We start from the raw sequence: 9,276 nt of genomic DNA, 5'->3' as shown, positions 1-9,276 counted from the left end.
TGTGAACATCAAAATGGTCTTTGCTTCCAGCTCAACCAAAATATTTGGTGGGATTCACTGGAGGCCAATGAAGGTGGCAAAATATTTGGTGGGATTTACTAGAGGCCATTGTGAACATCAAAATGGTCTTTGCTTCCAGCTCAACCAAAATATTTGGTGGGATTTACTGGAGGCCAATGAAGCACCTTTACGATATCAACAATTTTCATTTCCTTTTGGTCCCATTTATTCTACATTTCTTTTACTCTCAACATTAATGGCCGCACAAGGCGTCTTGTATGGCTAGAACTGGGCTGAAGCGACGTGGCTGGCATTAGGACATCCTGGTGCTATAGTAAGCATTGTCGATAAGATGCAGAGATATTTTATTATATTCTGATTCCTACTACTACATGACAAAACACCTCAAAATCAAATGGCACAAGTTTGAGTTCCTCTGCACAGGACAAGGAATGGGGTTAGGATGCAATCTCCAATCTCAAAATTTTGAAAACTTTCCTTACAAACTGCAGACGTATAAGGCAACCCCACTACATGATAACTGCCCAAGGGATCTGAGCCCTGCATTTTTTATTTTACTATATAACTTTGCTGATTTTAAATAATGTATAAAAATATATACTAACAAGTGAAATGTGATAAATGGAAATATATAGCTACTGATCGATACCATTAATTTCAACCTAAACGCAAGCTTTGGCATGTATCATATATTTCCTAATGTAGTTATTCCAATAAAGTAGTTTAAATTATGGAAACATTGATACTTTGTGAAAAAGTTCACACACTGGGTTTCAGCAATTTCACAAAGCACATTTCATTCTACACTGGGGTTCTGGTATGTTTACTGATGGGGGTCGAGGGGAGTGGTGCAGGTCGGCAAGGGTGCTGACATTTACTGAGCACTTACTAAGTTCAAGGCACAGAGGTTGAATCTCTATGCAGGGATCTTTTTAAATGAGGCTCAGAGATATTAAGTAAGTTATCCAGGTTCACACAACCAATGAACAAGAAGGTAGAAATCCAAACTCTGGCCTATAAAGCAAATGTTCTTTCTCCGTCACCACCTGTATCACCAGGGCCAGTGTGACACAATAATAGAAGACATGTTTAGAAGGTTTCATTACAGGTCTCTGGTGAAAGTTTTTGCTCTGGAAGGCAGAAAGGCCACTACATCAAGGATAACCTGCACTTCCTGTACTTATCTGGATAATGAGATGAAAAGGAGGCAGTAGTGGTCCTGCCTTCTGGACTCGAAGTGCCTGGGGGCACTTATCGTGAGGCAAGACGGCATCCCACGTGTTTAAGGCATCAGGCTTGGTTTGTCAAGAGGCACACGTGTCATACTTCACTGGAGATGAATCACAGATCTAAATGTAAAAGCTGAAACAAAGTTTTTGGAAGAACACATAAAAGAGTATCTGCACAACTGCAACCTGGAATGTTCCTTAGGGAAGATACAGCAGGCAATCATAAAAGAAGAATATTCTAGATTATTAGAATATTCTAATAATCTCCCGAAGTGCTGGGATTACAGGCTTGAGTCACCGTGCCTGGCCACCATCCCAGTATTTTCATCTTCGTCATCTGAAGATTCCTCTTCAGCTTTCCTCAACCCTTTTCTAAAGGGAAAGCTTTGACATGACTGACTGTAGGAAAATTTTTGGAGACATATTCTGAGAAGCCTTTTCTGACCAGCAGATAACAACCTCTTAAATCCAAAACACTTAAATCCAAAATATATAAAACCCTCTCATAATTCACTAATAAGACGACAGACGACCCAATTAAATGTGTCAGTGGCTAGAATGGACACCTCACAAAGGAAGGTATCTACATGTCCAAAAAGCACATGGAGAGGTACTCAACATCATTAATCATGAGGGAAAGACAGATTAAAACTGTCAGGAGAAACCACCACAACCCCTATAAGAAGAGCCACAATTGACAAGATTGGTAATACAGTGTTGGTGACGACGTGAAGCCACTGAAACTGTCACACATTGGCGTGACACAATATAAAATGGTACAACCACTTCAGAAAAAGAGTTGGAAGTTTCTGATATATTTCAACACACACTTAACCCTTTGATCCAGCCATTCCACTCATAGGTATTTACTCAGGAATAAAAACATTGGTCCACAAAAAGTCACAAACACTTGCAAATTGCAAATGTTCAGAGCTTCTTTGGTTGTAACAACTCCAAACTAGAAGCAACCCAAACATTCATCAATAGGAGAATGCCTAAACTAAGCAGTATATTCTTACAATAAAATTGTATACTATTAGAAAGGAACAAACTACAGATACACACAACCGTATAGACAAATCTCCAAAACATCACGCTGCATGAACGAAGCCAGACACCAAAGAATACATATTGTATGAGGCCATTTAGATGAAGCTCTAGGAAAGGCAGATTTAATCTATAGAGATGACAGCAGATCAGTCATAGCCTTATAGGGGTAAAGGGAGGATTGAGGGAGAGGGGATATGATGGAACTTTCTGGAAAAACAGAAATGTTCTCTATATTGTGATGGGGGTCGCGTTAGACAGTTTTAGTCATTTTTTAAAGTTGTACAGCTGAGATTTGTATATCACAATGCCTATACATTTCACATTCAAAATGTTTAAAAAGAATAATTGGCCGGGCGCGGTGGCTCAAGCCTGTAATCCCAGCACTTTGGGAGGCCGAGATGGGTGGATCACGAGGTCAGGAGATCGAGACCATCCTGGCTAACACAGTGAAACCCTGTCTCTACTAAAAAATACAAAAAACTAGCCGGGCGAGGTGGCAGGCGCCTGTAGTCCCAGCTACTCGGGAGGCTGAGGCAGGAGAATGGCGTAAACCCGGGAGGCGGAGCTTGCAGTGAGCTGAGATCCGGCCACTGCACTCCAGCCTGGGCGATAGAGTGAGACTCCGTCTCAAAAAAAAAGAATAATTGGCTGGGTACGGTGGCTCACGCCTGAAATCTAAGCACTTTGGGAGGCCAAGGCGGGTGGATCACCTGAGGTCGGAGTTCAAGACCATCCTGGCCAACATGGCAAAACCCAATCTCTACTAAAAATACAAAAATTAGCTGGGTATGGTGGCATATGCCTGTAATCCCAGCTACTCAGGAAGCTGAGGGAGGAGAATCGCTTGAACTTGGGAGATGGAGGTTTCAGTGAGCCAAGACTGTGCCACTGCACTCCAGCCTGGGCGACAGAGCAAGACTCCATCTCAAAATAAATAAATAAAATAAAATAAAAACAAAAAATAAAAAGAATAATCAAGTATGAGGTAGGGAATGGATAGAGGTAAAGAAGAAATGAGAACAACAGGATAGTAATTGTCAGAGCTGGGTAATGTACATGTTTGAAATTCTCCATGATAAAATAACTTCAGAGGGAAAGTTATCTACATCAAATGCTCCTGCCTCTCTCTACCTTCTCTTTCCCCTCCCTATCTGTGTCCAGTTCTGCCTGGCCCCTGGGATGCTCTGCCACAGACCCCAGTTCCTGAATGAGCTCTACTTCCTGCCAAGACTCACCCACCACTCAACTCCCTTCTGCTTCGCAACCACTCTCCCTCCCCAAACCAAGCCCCAACAACAGCCAGGCATTTCTGCCAGTCCCATCACACACAATTGCCAAAACCTGTGCAAGTTACTGGGAAACAGGAATTTTTCCAGCCTACTTTATAGAAAGTTCAGTCCTATCCCAACCATGCTATTTGGCCGCGATTGAAACAGCACCTATTTCAAAGCCAGATACATAGAAGACTTTTAAAAAAACAGTTTATGGCCTGTATTCCAAAACTATGTTTGGAAGTTCACTGCAGGGAACTGAAAATACATTTTGCCCTAATAACAGATAATACACAGCAAGTAAGGTAGCAGACCAGCCCACAGATATCTACTGTAAAATGCACTCAAGGCTCAAACAGCAATGTCTCTCCATTAAATGCTGCAGGTGCAATGCTTCTTTCAAAGTTGGCCCACATGACTAAGGTGAGGAAAGTTCCAGGCTCAATTCTGAGTCAGTAGCACTAAGCAGCATGGAAAGGAAGGAGGCTCAGAACAGGGCCCCTACAGGCAAGCCAACAGCCAAGTCCGACAGAAGACAGCTGAGGTCCAGCCATGGACTTCTGCAGCCGGGTCCCTTGGAGCAGTCATTGCTGTCTAGCCTGAGCACACCCGGCCACTCTCTCCAGCAGGGAGGGAGAGAGGGAGAAGGTTTCTGAGTTACAACCCCATCTTTAATCTCCTACTGTACTTAAAGTAAAAATTATACTTATATTCTAGAAAATAACATATAGTATGGAAAATACTGACAAACAAAAAGAAAAAGAACCGGCATTCTCAGCATATAATTGAAACCACTACTTCCATCCCAGCATGTCCAGTGTGAGTTCTTCTAGTCTCTTCTGTCAGATATGCACCACTGAAGAGAAAGGTTCAGACCTAGAAATGTGTCATTAGGATGGATGTTATTTCTTAACAAAATCGTAAGTGCACTCTATCTATGGCCTGGCTACCATTTTCAACATGCCACCGGAAACTGCATTCTAAATTTCTTTTGAGGGTACCACATAAGTTCTGCTTTATCTCAACAGGAGAAGCCAGCTGTCATCTGTGCCCCTGATGATTATTTTTAACAGGAGCTGGGTAGATATTCCTAGCAATCACTCAAACGGTGGCAAAGAAAACTGTACCTGGCTCCCGGCCATTGAAGAGTTCACTGTCTGGCAGAAGATCAATCATTAAATCAATAATTATTTAAGGGCTGGGGTGTGGTGCCTCATGCCTGTAATCCTAGCACTTTGGGAGGCCGAGGCAAGTGGATCACCTGAGGTCAGGAGTTCGAGACCAGCCTGGCCAACATGGTGAAACCCCATAGCTACCAAAAATACAAAAATTAGCCAGGCAAGACGGCACATGCCTGTAATCCCAGCTACTCAGGAGGCTGAGACAGGTGAATCATTTGAACCTGGGAGGTGGAGATTTCAGTGAGCCAAGACCACGCCACTGCACTCTAGCCTGGGTGACAGAGAATCAGTCTCAAAAAGTAATTATTATTATTTAATCACAATTGTTTTGCCTGTGAGGAAAGAAAACCTCAGCATACAAAAGCCAACAGGGAGGAGGAGGGGAATCCATGCAGGCTCCCTTGAAGAACTTGAATATGAAAGCTGAACAGGTATTGATCAGAGGAAGACTACAGGTGGGGGTGGGGACTGATATGGTTTGGCTGTGTCCCCCAAACCTCATCTCGAATTGTAATCCCCACGTGTGGAAGGAGGGACCTGGTGGCAGGTGACTGGATTATGGGGGTGGTTCCCCCATGCTGTTCTCGTGACAGCGAGGAAGTTCTCACGAGATCTGATGGTTTAAAAGTGACAGTTTCCCCTGTGCTCTGTTTCCTGCCACCACGTAAGACGTGCCTTGCCTCCCCTTCTGCCATGATTTTAAGTTTCCTAAGCCCTCCCCAGTCATGCCAAACTGTGAGTCAATTAAACCTCTTTTGGGGCCAGGCACAGTGGCTCACGCCTGTAATCTCAACACTTTGAGGGGCCAAGGCAGGTGGATCACTTGAGCTCAGGAGCTTTGAGACCAGCCTGGGCAATATAGTGAGATCCCCATATCTACAAAAAACAAAGTAAAAATAGCTGGGCATAGTGGCGTGCACCTGTAGTCCCAGCTACACACACAGGAAGCTGAGGTAGGAAGACTGCTTGAGCCCAGGAAGGTGAGGTTACAGTGAGCCCTGTTTGTGCCACTGCACTCCAGCCTGGGTGACAGAGCAAGACCCTGTGGGAGGGGAGGGGAGGGGAGCGGAGGGGGAAAGAAAAAGAAGGAGAAAAGAGATGCATTTAGGTATTTTTAGCAGAATGCATGACAAGCTGTATTAGTCAGGATAAGGTAGGCTATGCTGCCACAACAGACAAATCTTGAAGGCTTCAGTGGCTTAATTGCTATTTTTAATCCCTGATCTTCAAGTCTGCCACAACAGAGGCAGAGAGATGGAGGAGCACATCATCTAACTGCTTTAAGCCCAAAGTGACGCTTGCTGCTGCTGCTCACATTGCACTGGCCAACACTAGTCACGAGGGCCCAAGGGATATGAGGAAATGTGGAAGAACATATGGATGTTTGGCTAATATTGCCTTTGCCATGCAATGCATCGAGCTAATAAAGAATCCAGAGATACCACCACAGAGGGAGAAGCCAGACATAACTCACATGAAAAGTGGCAAGGAAAACTACAGCTAGTCTTATTTTAAACCATTTCATATCTTTTGTTTAAAAAAAAAAAAAAAAGCCCAATATCACTGTCAGAAAAAAACTAACAATCACTACAGTATCATTTTATACCAAAGGAGAAAGTTACCTAAGGCTGGGCATGGTGGCTCACGCCTGTAATCCCATCACTTTGGGAGGCCAAGGCAGGTGGATTGCTTGAGCCCAGCAGTTCAAGACCAGCCTGGGCAACAAGACAAAACCTCATCTGTACAAAAAACTAGCCGGGTGTGGAGGGGTGTGCCTGTAATCCCAGGTACCTGGGAAGCTGAGGTGGGAGGCTCACCTGAGCCAGGGAGGTAGAATCTGCAGTGAGCTGTGATCGTGCCACTGCACTCCAGCCTAGGCAACAGAGCGAGACCACCTCTCAAAACAAAACAAAACAAAACCCAGAAACAAAAATAGGTATAGGGTTCCTACAGCACCAAACCATTTCTTTCTTGAAAGATTTTATGTAAAAAATAACAAAAATAAAACATTTGAAAAAGTTACCTAGCCTCCAAAACTGATGAAACCATAAAGGAAGATAAAATGTCTCCACCCACCCCCACTCCCTCCACCACCCAAAGCCAGTATTAACCTGATGGCTGATGGTCTAAGCATCTCACTTCTATTTTCTTAGCCCACAGCAGCATAGTGAGGGGCCCCATGATTGGCATGTACTATGAACAGTAATGATCCCTGACATGAGATGACCCACTGCTTGACTTTCTCTTGGTAACACATGCCCTAGGAGACAATTTTCTAGCAGTTGGACTAGATTTTCAAAACCTAAGTTGCACTCTCTTATCACTATAACAAACGATGCCAAAATCTCAGTAACCTGACCAAATAAAAGCCTCTCTCTTGCATATGCAAAATCCAAAGTAGATATTCCTCCTCTGCCAGCTGTCCTCCAAAGAGTAACTCGGAGTCAGGTGCCCTCCATCAAGTGCCACCACCATCGTCTACATGGGGCCTCCAAGGTCCCCATGGGGACCATGGGAAGGGATGAAAAGATATGGGAAGGCCTAGTGGATTCACCAAAAACTTGGCCCAAAAGTGGCAGACATCACTCTCACCTTTATGGTAGTAGGGATGGGTCTATGTAGACTCAAAGGACGCTGGGAGATCTAGTCCTTGGGTCTCAACAATAACTATGAGCATGTATCTTTTCTTTTTCTTTCTTTTTTCTTTTTTTTTTTTTTTAAGATGGAGTCTCGCTCTTGTCACCCAGGCTTGAGCACAGTGGCATGATTTTGGCTCACTGCAATCTCTGCCTCCTGGGTTCAATCAATTCTCCTGCCTCAGCCTCCCAGGTAGCTGGGATTACAGGTGTGCACCACCATGCCAGGCTAATTTTTGGGGTTGTTTTGTTTTTAATTTTGAGACGGAGTTTCACTCTTCTTGCCCAGGCTGGAGTGCAATGGCACAATCTCAGCTCACTGCAACTTCCGCCACCCGAGTTCAAGCGATTCTCCTGCCTCAGCCTCCCGAGTAGCTGGGATTACAGGTGCCTGCCACAACACCCGGCTAATTTTTTGTATTTTTAGTAGAGACGGGGTTTCACCATGTTGGCCGGCTGGTCTGCAACTCCTGACCTCAGGTGATCCACCCGCCTCAGCCTCCCAAAGTGCTGGGGTTACAGGCGTGAGCCACTGCGTCTGGCCTGATTTTTGTATTATTAGTAGAGATGGGGTTTTGCTATGTTGACCAGGCTGGACTCGAACTCCTGACCTCAGGTGATCTACCCACCTCAGCCTCCCAAAGAGCTGGGGTTAGAGGCAAGAGCCACCACACCTGGTAACAGCACAAATCTTTAGCGGCCACCTCTCTATCTCCACCACACTTTATACCCCACAATGACTCTTGTACAAGCCAGCCAGAAAAGGAGTTATCATCAGACTAGAGCAAAACCAAATAACGAATCTGGAGACTGAAGCCCTAGTCTTAGTTTTTATTTATTTATTTATTTTTCTTGAGTTGGAGTCTTGATGTATCACCCAGGCTGGAGTGCAGTAGCGCAATTTTGGCTCACTGCAACCTCCACCTCACGGGTTCAAGCGATTCTCCTGCCTCAGTCTCCCAAGTAGCTGGGATTACAGCTGTGTGCCACCATGACCAGCTAATTTTTTGTATTTTTAGTAGAGACAGGGTTTCACTACGTTGGCCAGGCTGGTCTCTAACTCCTGACCTCAAATGATCCGCCCGCCTTGGCCTCCCAAAGCGCTGGGACCACAGGCGTGAGCCACCGCGCCCAGCCTAGTCTTAATTTTTCTATCAATGTTCAGGAAATATGAAAACATTCTAGTGTGGGTTGCAATAGTTCACAACTTTTAGGATCACTGTGCACATAACAGAAGGAAAAAACAAAAATCAGAAGCAGGACCCCTGGGTCAGGAAAGTAACATTTAAAGGAGGTTCAGAGAAGAATGAAGTTGCGCAAAGCCAGACACAACAGGTACGGGAAGATCACTTGTGCCTCAGAAGCTGTTCTTGTCATTTAAGCAGTTAATAGCTAACTCAAGGCTGCTAATTAGCATCTAGGTAGAGGCTCTCACTTACACTGGTCATTAACTAACCACCTAACTAGTAGAAAGCATTGTATTCTACCAGTCCCAATGTCATCTTACGACTTCCTACTACAATAAGTGTGTTCAATTACAGCATCCTGGGAGAATAGTTTCCACCCGTCAAAATGTTTGGGAAAGTATGAGACAAAGTCACACAGGTCTTCTTTGCTTCCTGCAACTTGCCTCGAGTCTTTAAGATGTTCACAAACACTGAGAACCTCTAGGAGGGAGACACAGGATGCCGTTGAAAAAAGTCTACCAAAATTAACCAGGCACGGTGGCGCATGCCTATAAGTCCCAGCTACTCGGGAGGCTGAGGTGGGAGGATCACTTGAGCCCAGGGAGGCCGAGGCTGCAGTGAGCCGTGATCACGCTACTGCACTCCAGCCTGGGTGACAGAGTGACACCTTGTCTCAAAAAACAAACAAACAAAAACAAAAA

The sequence above is a fragment of the Colobus angolensis genome, unplaced genomic scaffold, assembly GCF_000951035.1.
Source record: "Colobus angolensis palliatus isolate OR3802 unplaced genomic scaffold, Cang.pa_1.0 Scaffold188, whole genome shotgun sequence".
Classification (NCBI taxonomy): domain Eukaryota; kingdom Metazoa; phylum Chordata; class Mammalia; order Primates; family Cercopithecidae; genus Colobus; species Colobus angolensis.
This window is presented reverse-complemented; position numbering follows the sequence as displayed.